This window comes from Camellia sinensis, chromosome 12, assembly GCF_055761805.1.
Source record: "Camellia sinensis isolate YWXY chromosome 12, ASM5576180v1, whole genome shotgun sequence".
In the NCBI taxonomy this organism is placed as follows: Eukaryota; Viridiplantae; Streptophyta; class Magnoliopsida; order Ericales; family Theaceae; genus Camellia; species Camellia sinensis.
Window position 1 is genome coordinate 23847501 of NC_138972.1, and position 18837 is coordinate 23866337.

An 18837-nucleotide genomic window follows, 5' to 3' on the forward strand; every position below is an offset into this window, starting at 1 on the left:
CTTGACTTGCCCCGCTCGGAAACTCATGCCATAGCACTGTTGCCTCTGTTTACACTGCCTTGCCCCTCTGCGGATCACATAAATTTCTAGAATTGCTTCGAATCACTCCCTGAGTGCCCTAGAGTGTCACCGGCCAGAACAAAATGCCACCGGCCATGGGAATGGGATTATCAGCCAAATCTTATGCTCTCGGCCAAACACGTTTTGCCGGTCGGCACTGAACACTGTCGGCCGGCCAATTCTTCCTGCTGAAACCTGTTGTTGATAGCAGTAGAGGGCAAGAAGTGTATGGCATGGAATTTTCAAACAAATGTGTGCATGGCCACACCCCCTATCATGTAGTGAACTCAAAGGAGCGTGGCCCTCGACCCTCGGGCCACCAATCACGCATCTCAACAAATGATGGCCAAAGAGGTCGACTTGCATCAATTGATAGAAAAATGAGTGTGTGCAAACAATACATGAGACTCAACAAGTTGGCCACCTTATCATGCTTAATCAAAGGTGTCAACAACCTAAGGAACACAGAGCATACATGTACAGTGCAATGCAACAAGCATGCCACAACATGCAATACAACAAGCTACCACATGCGATAACATGTTAAACATACGCCATGCTAGCATGAGCATGTCATATTATGCGAACCGTGAACTATTCAACAAGCATGCAACAATGTCATGTGATCAAGGATGCCTCAAAATAGTCCCTAAGCATGCCATAACAATGCCAAAACCATGCTTAAACACAAGCAATACATGCTAGAATGAAAGGGTAAAATGCCAAGCAAAGTGGGCCAATAAGCATGATTTACACTACAAGCGCAAGAAGCCAATGAGGGATGCTCTAATCAGCCCAAAACAGAGCTAAAGCATGGCAAAACATGGACAAAATCTTCTCAGAGCTAAACCAAAATATGCTAGAATGATGGTCTAAACACATGATATATATTAAGGCTAGAGAGAGGATTGCACTACAAGTACATGGAGCATGCAAGGGGTGTCCGAACCAATGCAAAACAGAGTTATGACATGCCAAAATACTACCAAAAACATGCTGAAGAGGAGCCAAATCATGCTTGAGAAACATGTCACTTTGATGAGCCTCAAGTAGGATTACACTACAAGTATTAGAAGCGTGCAAGGGGTGACCAAACCAAGCAAAAATAGAGTCAAGGCAGGTCTGGAAACTCACGAAAACATGCTCAAACAAGGGCTCAAGAAGATGGAAACACATGCTCATTTGGTGAGCCATTAACACAAACCGACAAAAGCAAGGGAGGGGGTACAACCCCCACCCATTTGGGACTTCAAAACCCCATCTCCACCACTGAAATTCCTCTAGAATTCAGTGGTTAAAGGGCCAAAAAAAGACTAGATCGGAGGTCAACAAAAGTGGTCCAAAACAAGGCAAAACAAAGCTCAAAAGGGGGTAGATCATCCCCAACACCAAAATGACCTCAAACAAACATGTTAGGGACTTAAAAACAAGACTTTTTTTAGTTGAGAGGTAAGTCTAAAACAGCATGCAAATATGGAAAAACAAGCTATGAAAACAAGGCTTAAAAGAGGTAAAAAGCTCACCCTTGAAGCACAGCAGTAAATCAACAACTTTTGGACCAAAAAAGGCTTCAAATCACCCCAAAAATCCCCTCTAAGAACCTCAGCTCAATAAAGGGAGTAGAGAACTAGGTGTTTGTGTGCAAAAGTGCAAAGAAAATGCACTTTTGAGCACAAACAAGCCCTAAACCTTAGAGAGCGAGGTAGAAAATGTAGAGAGAGAGATTTTTTTTTCCTCAAAGTTGTATATCTCTCTCTTGTTATGTGAGAGAGCTTGATTGATATAGATATGTATCAATCTGCAGCTCCTCAGAACACCCACGTCCAGGTATGGGTTGGGGTATGGCCTAGAATGACAGTTGTGCCAGCTGTCTACAGAGATATCTGTTGAAAATCACACTTGGTCAACCGGCCATCAAAGTGGCTGACCGGCAGTCAAACTGGCCGGCCGGCCATCACATTTGGCCGATTGAAAGGCAAGGTGGCTGGTGGGCAGGAGGCTTGGTCGACAGGCCATCCCCTTCCCTCAGGAACACATCCACAAGCTCTTGGTCCGCAACCACGCACAAAACAGTCGGGCCGAGATATCCTAAGGCAAGGCGCGTAGCCGAGGCCTCCGGGAACTCAAGACGAACACAAACAAGGATGGTCACTGATTGTTCAAACGGTGACGTCCAAGTCTTGAGGACGGTCAAAAATGGGGTGTCTACAGTTTCCCCTCTTTGACAGAACTCGGAAGTCATAACATGACGGGAGTGAATGTCAAAGCCCGGAGACGACCCATTTTTGACAAGGCCGAAGACTTAGACAAACATACAAAACAACAAAGGTATGCGCCCGCAGGCTGGGGCAAAATGCAAAAGACAATGCAAGGAGCCGAACATAACTTATGATCATGCAAAGAAAGCTGTAACGAAGCATAACATGCGACAGTTTTAAGCTAGCATATACCAAACTACACTACAATGCAGAAAGAATGTAAGAGAATTATGCAATTCTCGATACGTCTTACTCGGAGAATACAGTACCTATCCGGTTCGTCTGGTTGCACCAGCCTCAAATGAACCGTACATACAATATCGTGCCTGCAAAGAAAGCAAACTTAACAGGTACAATATTGTTAGCAACATCCCTAATAATGCAATCGAAAGTGCGTGACAACGCAAGTCGAATGGGGCGCATAACAATGCTGTGAAGGCACGAACACGTGTAAGTAAAGAACACGTGACAGCGTGCACAATGTGTATGAAGAAATTTGAACACATGTAAGTAAAGCACGCGTGTCTACGCAAGCAATGTGTATAGAAACTTGAAATTGAACACATGTAAGTAAAGCATGCGGTCTACACAAGCAATGTGTATAAAAGGGAACTTGAACACATGTAAGTAAAGCTTGCGGTCTACGCAAGCAATGTGTATAAAAAGGAACTTGAACACATGTAAGTAAAGCATGCGGTCTACGTAAGCAATGTGTATAAAAAGGAACTTGAGCACATGTAAGTAAAGCGCGCGGTCTACACAAGCAATGTGTATAAAAAGGAACTTGAACACATGTAAGTAAAGCATGGGGTCTACGCAAGCAATGTGTATAAAAAGGAACTTGAACACATGTAAGTAAAGCTTGCGGTCTACGCAAGCAATGTGTATAAAAAGAAAGTTGAACACATGTAAGTAAAGCATGCGGTCTACGCAAGCAATGTGTATGAAAAGGAACTTGAACACATGTAAGTAAAGCGTGCGGTCTACGCGAGCAATGTGTATGAAAAGGAACTTGAACACATGTAAGTAAAGCTTGCGGTCTACGCAAGCAATGTGTATAAAAAGGAACTTGAACAAATGTAAGTAAAGCATGCGGTCTACGCAAGCAATGTGTATCAAAAGGAACTTGAACACATGTAAGTAAAGCATGCGGTCTACGCAAGCAATGTGTATAAAAAGGAACTTGAAATTGAACACATGTAAGTAAAGCAATGCACGTATGCACGCAATGTGTGTAAAAAGAAACTTGAAATTGAACACATGTAAGTAAAGCAATGCACGTATGCACGCAATATGTATAGGAACTTGAAATTGAACACATGTAAGTAAATCAATGCACGTATGCCCGCTATGTGTATAAAAAGAAACTTGAAATTGAACACATGTAAGTAAAGCAATGCACGTATGCACGCAATGTGTATAGGAACTTGAAATATGGTAAAGGTAAGCTATCCAAGATGTCGAAATACAAAGTACTGCAATACATTATAATTGAAGTGATTTGTGGAGTTCACAAGATACACAAAGGATATGGGAGGGGATGCTCCTCGCACGCACGGAGCATTGCTCATAGTAGACACAATTTGAGGTCAACTCAGAGGTCTACAGACGTTTCAAAGGTGTACTTCCTTGCACTGCCTTGAGAAACTTGAGGTGCCACACCAAACAATGGATCCCAACGAAGGCGCGAGAGATGTATTGACCTCAAGGGATGGGTTACCGGTATCAACTCTGATACTTTGCTGCCCTACTCTCTTTTTGCTTTACTTTCCTTTTTACTAGTAGTTTAAGCACATTGCACTGCCTCAGGCAGGGTTTGTTATCATTTTTCAAAGCTGTGTATTTTTGCAAAACACATGATGGAAATGAAACTGCTATTTTTGTTCAACAGGGTGTTACATTTGTGCTTTTTATGCATCGCATCGCATGGGATCACATAACAATGTGAATGAAATTTGTTTTGAAGATAGAGTGTTTGCATCGTAATAATCAGGTAGTGAACCTATTTACAACTCGATAAGCGAAACATAGAGACTCGATACAACCAAACAAGTGTGAGTACAACCCGATAAGCAAATCAAGGACCTAAAGGGAGTGAAACATAACTCGATAAGCAAATATATGACAACTCGATAAGCAAATAGGCATGACTCTGCAAGAATCGATCACCGGAGGGCATTGGAGGTGGTAGAATTCCCCAATCCTCAGCATAAATAGTTCATAGAACAAGGAGGAAGACTACCGGCCAGGGGTAGGGGCCATCGGCCATGATAACTTGTCACCGGCGAAAAGTGGTGGCCGGTCGGTACTACATTTGGCTGGCCGGCCATAAATTTCTGGGACCACCAGAACTTTGACATCTTTCCTCCACTCACACCTTATCTCCTACAAAAGGTCTTAGCTTCGTAGTTCAACTCAATTCGACACTGATTTGCTCGAAATGAAGGGATTTCTTGCCCAGAATCTCTCGTCCTGGATTAACAACTTGGATGGCTCGGAAAAGCTGAATTTCTGGGGTTTCGGCATAAACGCACTATTCACTCTGGGTCGTACCCCGTTACACCTCCTGTTTCTCCATGAGATGGCAAGGTTTTGGAATCCGGTGACACATGTCTTTAGCTTTAGCGGGCAAGAAGTGTGTCCTACCTTTGAAGATTTCTGAGTTTTACTGGGATCTGAGCGTGACGAGGAGATCCTGCCCCATCTTAATTTTGGCCATGCCCAAACCTTAGGGAAAATGTGTGGACTCACTATGTGTGATGCTCGGTGTCTGATTTATGACGGAATGCTGGACATTCCTAGTTTGATCTATCAGTTTTCCAATGCCGGCGATCGCAACGACCATCATTGGCAAGGCTTCCGGCGACACGCCCTCTGTTTGTGCATGCTATCTCATTTTCTGTTTGTCTCGAGCTCCGAAGGGTCTCGCGTCCAGTTAATTGAGGTTGCCCAAGGCTTGAAGGAGGGCAAGGGCTGCATTGCCATGACTGTGGCTGAGACGTTGATGGGCTTGGACGCCTTTCATCGCCGAGAGACGACCAGATTCGCGGGGAGTCCACTACTGTTGCAGGTAATGTTTCCCACCCAATCTCACATGTGTACTACTCACGCCGCTCGGCCCTCAAACTCGTTTTCTCACAAAACCCTTTTCTCACTTTTTCTCTCATCGTACATCTCTCTATTCTTTATTCTCTCATTTTTCATCCCTTCCCAGGTGTGGTTGGTGGACAAGTTGCAGGTTGTGGACTCTTGCCCAGCATACTCAGCTCGCGGCTACTTCTTCAGGCAACGTCTGGTCGATGCCTTTGATGAGGGTTGGTGGTTCGACTGGATGTGCAATTTATCTGCCGACGTCATTGCTTGGCGGTGCTCTTGGCTCAATCTACCGGCAATGGGCTACAGCATGTCCCGACAGATTGGGATTCAGTTGATTGGCTTTACTCACTGTGTGTTCTATTTCCCATTCTGGTTCCAATGCCAGTTCGGCCATGACCAGATTTGCCCCACAGAGGGGATAGAATATCCGGCCGCCTTTCCGTTTCGAGGTGCGCAGCTTGTTCGGCAGGCCACAGCGTGGAGGACAAGAGAACTCCTGGCCCCCGCTCCTACTTTCAGTTGTACTTTGTCTGATGAGTGCATAGATTGGCTTAATAAGGAGGCACAGATCGGGCCCAGCTTGACACCGGGGGCTTCGACCAGCTCTGGGAGGGGGCGCAGGAACACCTGACTTGACTATGCCCCGGATTTATTGCTTTATTAGTACTTTCAAGTTTTCCTTATGAATGTAATAAAAAGCAACTTCAATTTGTATGCAAGAGCATGAGGACTCTGTACTGAAATCAATGAACTTGAAGGTTGTGGTACTGAAAATTTTCCGCTTTGCTCCAAAAATGGTCTTAGTTGTAAAAAGATTAATTTGAACAAAGTCAACTTTTATCAAAACTTTTCAAAACTATTTTCGATATGGATCAGAACTGGACACGCCTGAGATCTGTCACTAAGATGCACAAACCACGGATCTCAGCAACTGGAAAGTTGCCCCTAGTCTGCCAAGCACTGCACCGGAGATCATAACTGAGCTCTTGGATGCTGAATAGACAAAGATGGCCCAAGACGATCAAATGGACAAAGTTGATTGGGGAAAAGTTTATGGCTGAACTTCAGGACGAAGCTGCCTACGTATCCCAAAGATGGGAATCAAGACTTACGTAGTTCAGGCTTTGGTTCACTCGAGTATTTTCACTCTCCTTTTACGCTCTAACTTTTGTCAAGGCCGCCCTTTGCGGGTTTTCAACCTTGTGAGCTCAGTTTTTATATTTTCTAATTTTTCGTGCTCTAACTTTTGCCTAGGTCGCCCTTTCAGGTTTTCGGCCTAGCGAGCCTCTCAGGGGTAATATTTCTTCAATTTGTCCATGTTGATCGGTTGGGAGAACTCTAGGCCATCTAGGTTCATCAGAATGACAGCTCCACCTGACCAAATAGACTTAATGATGTAGGGACCAGTCCAATTGGGTCTGAACTTGCCCCTTGGGTCATGGATGGGAGCTCGGTTATCCTTGAGTACCAAATCTCCTTCTTTCAAATTCCTGGACTTAACCTTCTTGTTGAAAGCCCGGGCAATTCTGCGTTGATAACCTTGAACATGGTACAATGCTTTCAGTCTTCTCTCATCAAAGAGCATGAGTTCCTCGAATCTGCTCTGCTTCCAATCTGCTTTGGCTATTTGACACTCAGCCAATACTCGCAATGACGGAACCTCAATTTTGATAGGTAGAACGACCATCCCATAGACTAATGAATACGGAGTCGCCCCAGTATAAGTTCTAATTGAAGTCCAGTAGCCCCACAGAGCAAACGATAACTTATCTGGCCAGTCCCGGTAGGTTTCCACCATCTTCTGTAGTATGTGTTTGTTGTTCTTGTTGGCGGCCTCAACCGCTCCGTTGGTTTGCGGCCGATGGGTAGATGACTTATGAAAAGCCACATTGTATTTCTTTAACAAATCAATCACCTCTTTCTTGAAATGGGAACCATTGTCTGAAATAATCTCGTTCGGGACCCCATAGCGGTAGATGATGTTGTTTCTGATGAATTTCGCAACATGTGAAGCCTTCAACACCACATAAGACTGGGCCTCGACCCACTTTGTAAAGTAATCTATCGCGACCAGGATGAACTCATGCCCATTCGACCCTTTCGGGGTAACAGCCCCGATCACATTGATTCCCCAAACTGAAAATGGCCATGGCGAAGTCATATTGTACAGCTTCGACGGCGGAATGTTCATGCGATTTGCATGGATCTGGCATTTGTGGCATCATCGAACAAAGCTGATACAATCCTCCTCCATGGTGGACCAGTAGTAACCCTGTCTGAGGATCTTTCGCGCTAGCATTTCCCCATTCATATGTGCCCCACATTCTCCTCCGTGGATGGCCTCCATCAGGCGCTTTGATTCCTCAGCGTCTACACACAGCTTATGCATTCCCAGATGACCTCTCTTATACAGCTTACCTCCGCAGATGATGAACTGAACGGCCATTTTTCTGATTGCCCTTTTATCCTTGGCATTTGCCTCTGGTGGATACATTTCCTTCTCCAAGAAGTTCCAGATGTCGTAATACCAGGGGTTTTCGTCCTGAACCTCATCTATGGCGGCGATCGACTCGTAGGCTGGCGCAAATTTCGGGTCAATGATGACTGGACGCATCCGGACTCCGGACGGGATGTCTATCATGGAAGATAGAGTTGCTAAAGAATCTGCGAACCTGTTGTTCTCTCTTAGTAGATGAGCAAAATTTAGCTTCTCAAACCGAGGAATTAACAAGTCCAAGGTCCGGTGATACATCATCATCTTTTCTTCTTTGACTTTCCAGTCTCCTTTTGCTTGAGACACAACAATGTTCGAGTCCCCGATGACGTCCAACCGTCTTGTGCCTAGTTCCAGGGCTGCTTCTAGACCGACAATGCATGCCTCATATTCTGCTTCGTTGTTCGAGACTTTGAATCGGAGTTTGAATGCTAGAGGGATACGGGAATTGTCGGGTGCTATCAACAACACTCTTATCCCATACTCGTACTGGTTTGACGCTCCGTCAAAATACATCGTCCAAGTTTCATCTTCGATGTGCAAAATGGCCTCGTCTGGGAATAAGTACTCAACTGCTTCACCCGCTCCCACTGGATGATCGGCTAAAAATTCTGCTACTGCTCTTCCTTTGACTGACTTGAGCGTCACATATTTCAGATCGAATTCGGAAAGCAACAGCAGCCAACGAGCTAGCCTACCCGTAATATAATGACCCCAAAGTGCGTATAGGAAGTAATCCTTATTTAATTAGGGGTTAATGTGTTTGCTATCGGAATTGAAGAACGATCCATTGGGTTATGCCTTTGAAACTGGAATTTGCAACCTTTACCAAACAATCTGGAACTTTTTCCCTCCGCTCGAGTGGAGCAGTAGGCGCTCGAGCGTACTTTTGGGGTTTCCAGCAAATTGTGCAGACGGCCTGAGATTCTGGGAGTTGTGATTTTCCGCTCAAGCGGGGGAGTTGACGCTCGAGCGGACGTCTTTGTTGTTCTTCGCGCTCGAGCGCAAGGTTAGGCGCTCGAGCGGGTCTCCAAGTTGAGTTGTATTTATAAGGCACAGGGGTTCATTTTTGGACATTTTTATTAGTGTTTTGGAACTTTCTATTTTATTTTGGAGTATTGGTTGAGGTGGTAATAGGATGGTAAAGTAAGATTGGACCAAAAGCTTGAATTAGAATGATTTGTCTGTGACCAGCCGTCACTCTTTTGTCCTTTTCTTTTTCCACACTTTGAATTTGGATGTGAGGTTAGAACTGTTAGTAATGGGCGCCCATGTGGCATGACCATTTGAATTTGAATTTGAATCTTATCCAAATAGGTTTTGAAATTGAATTCAAACCTATTTAGGATAACCACTTTGGATATAGATATTATCTCCATTAACTAATATGGATAGATAATAATATTATATTATATATCAGGTATATGGGTTATGGGTGATGATGAGAGAAACAACGTATGATCTGAGTTTTACCCATATACTGACTCTCTCCCAAAAGAACAACGAGCAAGTCATTTGCACTGTGATTTGTGTGGGTGATATTCAATCTGTGATATCACTTCACTGCTGGGTTGGTTTATCATACTCTGGAAGCACGTGATTTACCCACGAGATTCTATCATCTAAAGGTATGATCTAAATATTTTTTCGCTGCATGTTTTGTGTTTTGATTTACATTGGTATCAGAGCCATATATGGGTATTTTCGTGCTTTCTTTTATCATGTGTATATTTATAAAAGAGGTAGAGATCCAAAATATTTCATTTTTATGATGATTAATGTCTTTTTTAAGACCATAAATGATTTTATTTTGGAAAAAGGAGTCCGGCAGTACAAAAATCAGACCAGAAAACACCCTAGAAGGCGGCGCGTGCAGACCACGCGCCACTGACGCCGTGAGCCGCAGCCACGCGCTCCCACGCGCTGCCACGCGCCAACACGCGCCGGACGCCCTACAGACGTGCCTGCACGCGCCATCACGCGCGCGTCAGCGGCGCTGTCCACGCGCACGCCGTCCGCGCCTCGCACGCTCGCCGCCTGCTGGAGCCGAGCGCCGAGCCGCGTTTGAGCCGTGCATCGAGCCGCAGACTGAGCCGCGCGCCGAGCCGCTCCTGGAGCCGACTCGCGCCGAGTTGCGCTGAGCGGCGGCGAGCCAAGCCGAGCCGTTTTTCCTGCCTGGCTTGGCTCTAAGGCTTTGTTTGTTTGTTTTTAATTCTAAATTGCGTTAATTGGCCATAATTTATTCGTTATAGCTTTATTTTAAGCATGGTTGGTACCGTTAGACTCAGAATTAATTTTTCTATATTCTATAAAATTTTGAAAATTTTACGAAAATAAAAAATATTTTTTCTGTGTTAATAATTCATTTTTTATGCTTTAAAATGATTCTGGTATTGCATAAATAATTTTCTGGGGTTGAAATTTTTATTGTGGACTTCTGAAATGTTTTACTATCTACTGGTAATATTGTCTCAGTTTATCAGTTTCTGGATTTTTTATTTCTAATTTATGTGTGTTTATTAATTATTTAAAATTCCAGAATATTTCAGAAAAATTCTAGAAAATTTCAAAATGATGTACACTTTAATTATGGCATAATCTGAATATTAAATACAACATGTTATTTTTTTTAGAATTTCTAATATGTTGTAATTAGAAAAGCATGATTAGTTATTTATTTATTTATTTGAATTCCATTATTAAATGAATATAGCATGAGTTATTTGTAAATTTACATTAAAATGCTATTGTATGGAATTTATCATGCTTTGTATATGCCATAGTCGGTGGGAGGTTATTCGGTTGAGAGAAATCTTTGTAGATTAACTCCCGAAAACCAATATTTTGTGCATAAATTAAACTAAATTTTGGATAATTGTCACTTGTGGCGCAAGAGATGATTACGAGCATAGCGGATTTTCGATCTTGCGACTTGTGTAATATTATCACTATTTAATTTAGATTTTTGCGGCAAAATTATATTATGCTAATCAAATTAATCCTAATGCGAATTTCTCTCTAAATTGATTTAGCTTATGGAAGTTAATTTGGTTGACCTAGACTTAGTAGAGATGTTCAAATGTGAACAAACTAATCACATTCTTTAGATGAGCAAAAGTTTTGGAGACTTTAGGTCAAACCTTAATTGAGCCAAAGTAAGGAAACATGACTCAAAATCGCCGTGGTTTTGTTGCCTTGTTTGGCATAATAAAAACTAATGTGTGTGCTATGGTTAGCGGCACGTTACGTAGTTTTGGTTGGCGAGTTTTGGAGTTATGAAATTAGTAAGCCCTCAATAGATCTGTATATGATCTTGACTATTGAGCTGTGCGGATTGACTTTGTAATTTGACTTGTAAATAATGTTACATCATTGGATGAAGTAACATTCATGAGTCACGTCATCCAAGAAATGCGAGCTGAAATAAATTAGTCATTAAGTGTAAGACGAGTAGCCAGTTTCAGCAATGTTTTGCTCTCTACCCAATTATTGGGAGTGGATGGAGCAAAAAAAAAAAAAATTCGTGCACTATAATAGTGTGCGTTGAAATATCACATGAAGTTAAAAGATTAGCGCTTAGAAGCTGCAAAATCTATTAGCATTGCCAACTTGTCTAAGTCTGGACACTTACTGTTTCCACACTTGAGTGTGAGACATGGATGAGGTGCTTCTTTGTGTGATTCCTTTACTAGGCTAACGTTTTGAATAACATTTACCACTAAGCGCAAACATTACAGCATAGTAATGAAAAGGTCAAGGCTGACAAGGTTGTTATGACTCTAAGAATTTGACGCATCGCTTGTAAGAGCATTGTGTTGAATTAGACTCTTTGGCCTAATTCGCGCTTAAGTTACTTCAGGGGCTATCATAGTTGATAGCTTATTCTCTCCTTCTTGTGGATAGTAGAATTAATTGCAAGTAACTATGAAGCGAGATGGCAAGAGGAGTGTCGTCATCTTTCAACTAGATGCAGTAAAGTGTATGGAGAATAAAATTGACTTGAAGGTGCAGGGGATTAGCACTTACTAGTTAAATTTGCGACTTAGGCGCACTTGATATCTCCATGACATCCTTTTTATGATCTAGTGAATATGACTTAGTCGTGAGTCTAGTTGGGCCTAAACCTTTAAAACTTGTCTTCGAGAACTCACACATTAAGATGATTGGAATTAGCGTATGACATTGGTCATGAACCAGTGGCTTATTATACTTAATCACATTAATGAGATGATGACACGATGGTTTGAGTAGGCCTTCTCCGGCCCACTCGCTTATGATATCCTGCTCACATGTAATGTGTAACTTTGTTCGCAATGGGTGCGCACAAGTAAGTAGGAAAGCCATAGAAGGTCATTTGAATTTGTGCATTTAGTCCACTATGATATTTGTGACTAGATATGTGTGAGGGTATGATAGCTAAGCCTCAATCTCGACACATTTATAGATTACGATACGCATCTGAGTCAAGACTATTTGATCTCCCATAAGTCAAAAGTTTTGAGATGATTTTTGACATTGCACATATGAGGTTGAGATCAATTAGATAACAGCATTCATGCTTTTAGTTTTGACCAAGGTGGCGAGTATCTATTTGAGTTATTTTTTAGAAACTCTGTGAAGAGAGATGGATGCAGAGATGGATGCTTTTAGTACTCAACAACACAATAGTGTAGTAGAGAATAAGGAATTAAATATTGTTAATGTTAGGTGGATAATGGCGCAAAATGTTTCCCAATTGGAAATTGCACTAGTTTGTTGCCTATATCCCTTACTAAGAGCCCTCCATATCAGATTTTACACTCCAATTTTGAGTAATAGGTTAGTGGAGAGCCATCTATGGGTGATCTGTAACCGTTAAGCAGCTTATCTTTATGTTACTTCTCATAAGATTGTGAAGTTAAGACCTGGGGTTCTATAGCGCATTATTGTATACTGTCTTGTAAACACAAAGGGTCGTGTGGCGCATTATTGTATGCGGTCATGCAAACCCTCCGGGTCATGTGCATATAGGTAAGCAGCTTTGTGGTAGTGTAACTGAGTCACATAAAGTTTTATTATTAAAGGTGACGTGAATACAGTTTTCGGAATTCTATAAGATGGAGAATTCCAAGCATAGCGCTCTATGTAGCCTAGTTGAGAATGGAAAGAAATTCCAATATCCTAGGGACAGTGGGATCGATGTGCCTACTATTGGATTACTCCATTAGAGAAGAATACTCTACATTCTTAGTTGCGTGGTAGCGAATGTGAAAATTTTCCACGTCATCACTGGGTGATTGAGAGGGAAATATTCATGATTGCTCCGCAAGATGATAAAGAGCCTAGGATAATGCCAAAGGCTCTAGTCCCCTGTTTTTTAGAAAGTGGATTAATTTTGCACAATTTAAGACAAAGTCTTTGAGGATTAACCATTTGGTTGACTTTCCATTATGACGCAAAACTGTTATAAAGTTATGCGTAATTTGGATAGTCATTGTTGAGGCATAAGGCTCGCTAGATACCGAAAAGTCGCACTATTGAGGAAAGTGTAGACCATGAGAAGACTTCCTCCTGGGGAGTGAGGTTATTTTGACTTAGGCTATGATTGACATAAGTTCGGAACATTGATTTGTGGACATTGTGACCCGATTTCTCATTAGAGAATTGGATAAGTATATCCGTAGGGATTTACCTTCTACTTTTATGATGAAAAGTTAGGAGCGCAAAAAGGTTGCTAGTTCCAATAAATCTTTTACAGCCTAAAGCAGTTATCCAAACAGTGGTTCTTAGATTTCGTCAAGCCATGATAGGCCAATGATGATCGATGAAGACCACTGAGGCATGATCAATGGTCCAAAAGAAGTTTTTCCTTACTTAGTCATTATAAGCCAGGAATTTATAAGGTTGTCGCCACCTAGGGTGGGCAGTCCTCTATTTTAGATATGACGGACATGGGTGATGTAATTTAGATGCTCGGATGTACGATCCTTAGGGATTGTTTTAGGAAAATTCTCGGTTTGTCTTCGATGACTTACATAAGGAATATCCTAGAACGATTCTAGATGCAAAATTGCAAACCCATTGACTTACCTATCGGTAAAAGCCAGAGCCTTAGCTATTAAGTGACTCCTCGGATTGTCTTTGGGAGAAACAGATGACCTATATTCCTCAATCTTTTCTTTGTTGTGGGAGCCTAAAGTACGCTATGTGGGCGTATTCGGCATGATAAGTGTTATCTTTGGTAAATGGTCAACTGGGTTGTTTAGACATTGACCTTGCTCATTAGACTATGGATAAAATGCTTTACTAGTAGTATATTAATTTGCTCATTGTAAGATTCAATGCGCCAGTTGGGTGCATCTGTGCTAGTTGGGCGCACTAAGAATGAACGCAAATTGGTCACCAAAATATCTTTAGAGAGGTTATTGTGCAAGAGGTAGTGATCTTAAATTACTTCATGTGAGGCGCACATGGTGGATTCCGTTGTATATACTTATCGCAAGAGGTGCTGATAAGGCTTATGTTTGGAATCTATAATTGCGCAAGATGTGGTCAATTTTTTTTTTTAAAATCGATCACTTATTTTAAGATGATAGGATGTTGACACTATTATAGTTTGTGTCATAATGATTAGCAGATGATGATGTCAGCAGGCAAGATTGGCTCACTCACACGAGCAATCGCCCTTGGCGCTTGGGAGCGAGCAAGGATGAGACTGGTGGTTTATTTTTATTTGAAGCCAAGAGAGGCTTAAATAATCCACTATGCATGTCGCCTTGGTTACAACCAAGATGAGGTCATGTTAAGGACCAAACATGGATGTTAGTACCCACTTTCCATGTTGTGCCTGTTATGATTAGCCAGATGCGAGATCTCATTTGGCGCCTAGAAGGCGAGCAAATAGAGAATTCGGGTTAGGCGCTAGAAAGCGACTAGACTAATATTTGTACGGTGTATCGAGTATGACGTCACTCTTTAAGGAAGAGTTACTCCACCGTAGCATGTATTCATACTATATGTGGTTGGCGACCGAGTAATGAGGTGAGAGAATGGATCCCTGCTTCCTCACCGTGTGAGTCTTACGTGTCATTATTGATATGACTTTCATTTATGTACCCTTTTGTGACTTTTGACTATGTCATAAGGTAAGGGGTTGATGTTCTGCTACTTTGGTATGTTGCCTGCGGTCATGCATGATTCGGCCTTAAGGGACATCACTGGGAAAGCGGTCAATCCTAAACTAAATGGCATGAGTGCAAAGGGAAGATTATCTAGTATTACACCACTGTTGTATATTCACTGCCGGCAACTCACATCGCTCTGTATGAGAGGCGAATTGAGTGTGAATATATTGAAAGAATTGAGAGGGTCGAACATGCTCTTTTTGAGGGATTAGAGATGTTTTTGGACCGATGTAATTAGATGGGTCTGGGGTATATGAGACACTATTTCTGTTCTTTTTGGGTTGATGTCTCTATGCTGGCTCATTTTGAGTTTCTAGTATAGAGCTCCCACATGCAGGTGTTCTCAGCAGTCGCACGGTGCAGTGGCTAGTATGAGATTGTTTATTTTTGGGAGATTGAGATAGAGATATGGCAGTGTCATGCCAACTCATGTGCGAGTGGGAGATGTTAGTAATGGGCGCCCATGTGGCATGACCATTTGAATTTGAATTTGAATCTTATCCAAATAGGTTTTGAAATTGAATTCAAACCTATTTAGGATAACCACTCTGGATATAGATATTATCTCTATTAACTAATATGGATAGATAATAATATTATATTATATATCTGGTATATGTGTTATGGGTGATGATGAGAGAAACAACGTATGATCTGAGTTTTACCCATATACTGACTCTCTCCCAAAAGAACAACGATCAAGTCATTTGCACTGTGATTTGTGTGGGTGATATTCAATCTGTGATATCACTTCACTGCTGGGTTGGTTTATCATACTCTGGAAGCACGTGATTTACCCACGAGGTTCTATCATCTAAAGGTATGATCTAAATATTTTTTCGCTGCGTGTTTTGTGTTTTGATTTACAAAAACCATTGGAAAGCTTATTTCCGGGGCTTCAATTTGGACACAAGAACGACCTAGAACGGAGTTCGGATGGGAGAGTTACATCTGTTTGAAGTTTTGGAATCTGTGCTGAGAGCAGGTCCGCTCGAGCGGGAATAGGGACGCTCGAGCGGGATTTTCGGGACAGCAGCTTTAAAAACAGGATTTTGGATCATTTCTTATATTTTCTTCTTTCCTCTCCCTTCCTTCTTGCCTTAGTCCGAAACCCTAACCCTCAAACCTTTGATTTCATCCATTTTTACCAACAATCCATCATGGGTCGTGCATCAAGGGTGAAGAAGAAGTGAAGATCAACTTTTCCAACCAATTAGATTTTGGGATTTCAAGAGGATGCGTTCAACCTAGCTTCTTTGCTTCTAATTTCGAGGTAGGGGGTTCTCTTAGCCTTGAATCTTTATGATTCAAAGTGATTTTGTTGGTACTTTGGGATTTTGTTGACATTTTAGAATCTTGAGTTGATTATGGGTTAGGGACACTTATGACTTAATGTTTATGCACAATTGGGGCTCCCACTCTACTTCTCAAAGGATGTTGAATGTTTTTAGCATATTGGCATACAGTAATTATTGATTTGGCAATTTCACTAAGAAAAGAGGAAAACCCCCAATTTTCTTGGAAACCCTAGGTTGATTAATGATGATAACCAATGAATTGGCTCAAGTTGAAAGTAGAGTAATGAAATTGAAGTATTGAATTATGTGTGTTGAAGTTGAATTAGAATTTGGGAATGTTTGAAAATTGTGTTTAGAATTGCGAATGAATTTGTTATAAATGGTGGAATTCATGCTATCATGTAAAGGAAAAATTAGGGAAATAATCTATTAAGGATATAGATGATATGAACTTGGTTTTAGAAGGTTGAAATAGGATTCAAGGATTTATTGTGAATTATGTGAAGTTGCAAATGGTATTGATGAACCAAGTGATGCTGACTTTGTTGGGTAATGTTGTATTGAATAATATTGGAAATTGAATGATGTTGTACTATGATGAATTGTGTAGGGTCAGCTACAGGGGTGGACCAAGCATCTGAACACTGTGAGTAATAGTACTGTAACCGTACGTTTACTTACCGTTAATAGTTCTTATTGTTAATGCACTGTTCTTTGTAAGCATTTATGTTGTTAGGGATCGGTGAGAACTTTGAAATATGATGTGTACCTCAGTATGACTCTGAAACTACTGTACATTCCGGTTAAGGTTAATGGTTAGCATTAATGTGTAATAATCTGTAACTTACCTATGACTCTGCACAAGAATTATTAATACCATGCGACTGGTTAACCTTTGAGGAATTATGAATATAAACCCCACTTAATGGGGGTATGATATTTTGAACGTCCTATCCTGGACTCCTACAGCCTTATTTAGTTCGATACATGTTTTATGACATAGACATCTGCCTAGAATGGATTAACGAAATGAAAATCGAACAGAACCATGGGTTGCCTTAAACGTCAAAGAATTGAATATCAATAACATTGTTATATGACTCACATTACGCTGTGAATTGTTTTATCCCCATGAATAGTACTGTAACGACACATGTGTTTGTGTAAATAATTGTTATTAATGCTTTGTTATACGTAGGACGTCTACGGCACCATGTAATGACTCATAAAGGGAAATTTATGTGCACCATTGTGAACGGTATTCGTACGAACCTAGCATTATTCTATTCTGTTTATCCACTTCGTTTATGCCATGACATGATATGAATTGTTCAGTCTTCAAGAACTATTGATTTCTAGTATGGAACAAAGTGCTATACGAAACTAAGTGCTGCAATGCGAGTCACCTCTAGAATCCATACGAGCCACCCATTGAGTCCATACCTATGTGAACTGGGCTTAAAGCCGATGTGAAAGATGTGAGGCCTATGGCCGTTCTATGCAAGATATAATTTGTGAAGTTATGAAGGATATAATTTGTGAAGTTATGAAGGATACAATTTGTGAAATTATGAAAGATATAATTTGTGAAGATATGAAAGATACAACTTGTGAACTTATGAGGCCGAGGGCCACTTTGTGAATTTGTGAACCTAGGAGGTCGAGGGCCAACTTGTGATTTCTGAAATTATGAGGCCAAGGGCCAACTTGTGAAATATGAATCTGTAACTTGTGAAACTATGAATCTCAAAGGCCGAGGGCCAATTTGTGAAGTTGTGCATCTAAGTTAAGCCAAGGGCTAATTTGTGAATGTGTGAACCCATCAGGCCAAGGGCCAATCTGTGAAGCTATGAATTGACAAGACTGTTCTGAAATGTGTACAGAATCAGACTAACCACAGGATTTTTGCATGTACTTATGTAATTAGATGAATGCGTACATTGTAAGTAAGTTAAGTTAATCTTTAAGTTGTTTATGTACTATTATTCACTGAGTTTTACTCACTCTGTTTTGTCTATTTCTGTAGGTAATCAACTGGGAAGCCAGTCCTGACTTAAGGGACTTGTCTTCTCTTGTCAACCTCAGTGCGTCCAGGCACTTAGGATGGAGCCCACGCATCTAGTAAAGCTTTAACTAGGTTTTTGGTTTGTGCTTTGATGAGTTACTTATGGTTGGATGTAAATGATCCTTTCCCTCTTTTGTACTTTTGTGTGAATGAGAATCACTGTAATTAAGCCCGGATATATGCTTCATGTGTATTATCTATTTAATGTAATGATTGCGGTCCTGGCATAGTAGTAGTAGCTCAATGGATGTTATATTTAAGTTATTTTTTTTAAATTGCTAATGCTTCCGTTCGGGCCCCACTTATTATATATATCAGGTTAAATGTCCGTCTTCGAATAGGTCATGCCCAAATCTTTTAGGGGCGAGATTGGGGCATGACACGTAAGTGCTGGTTTCTCGAA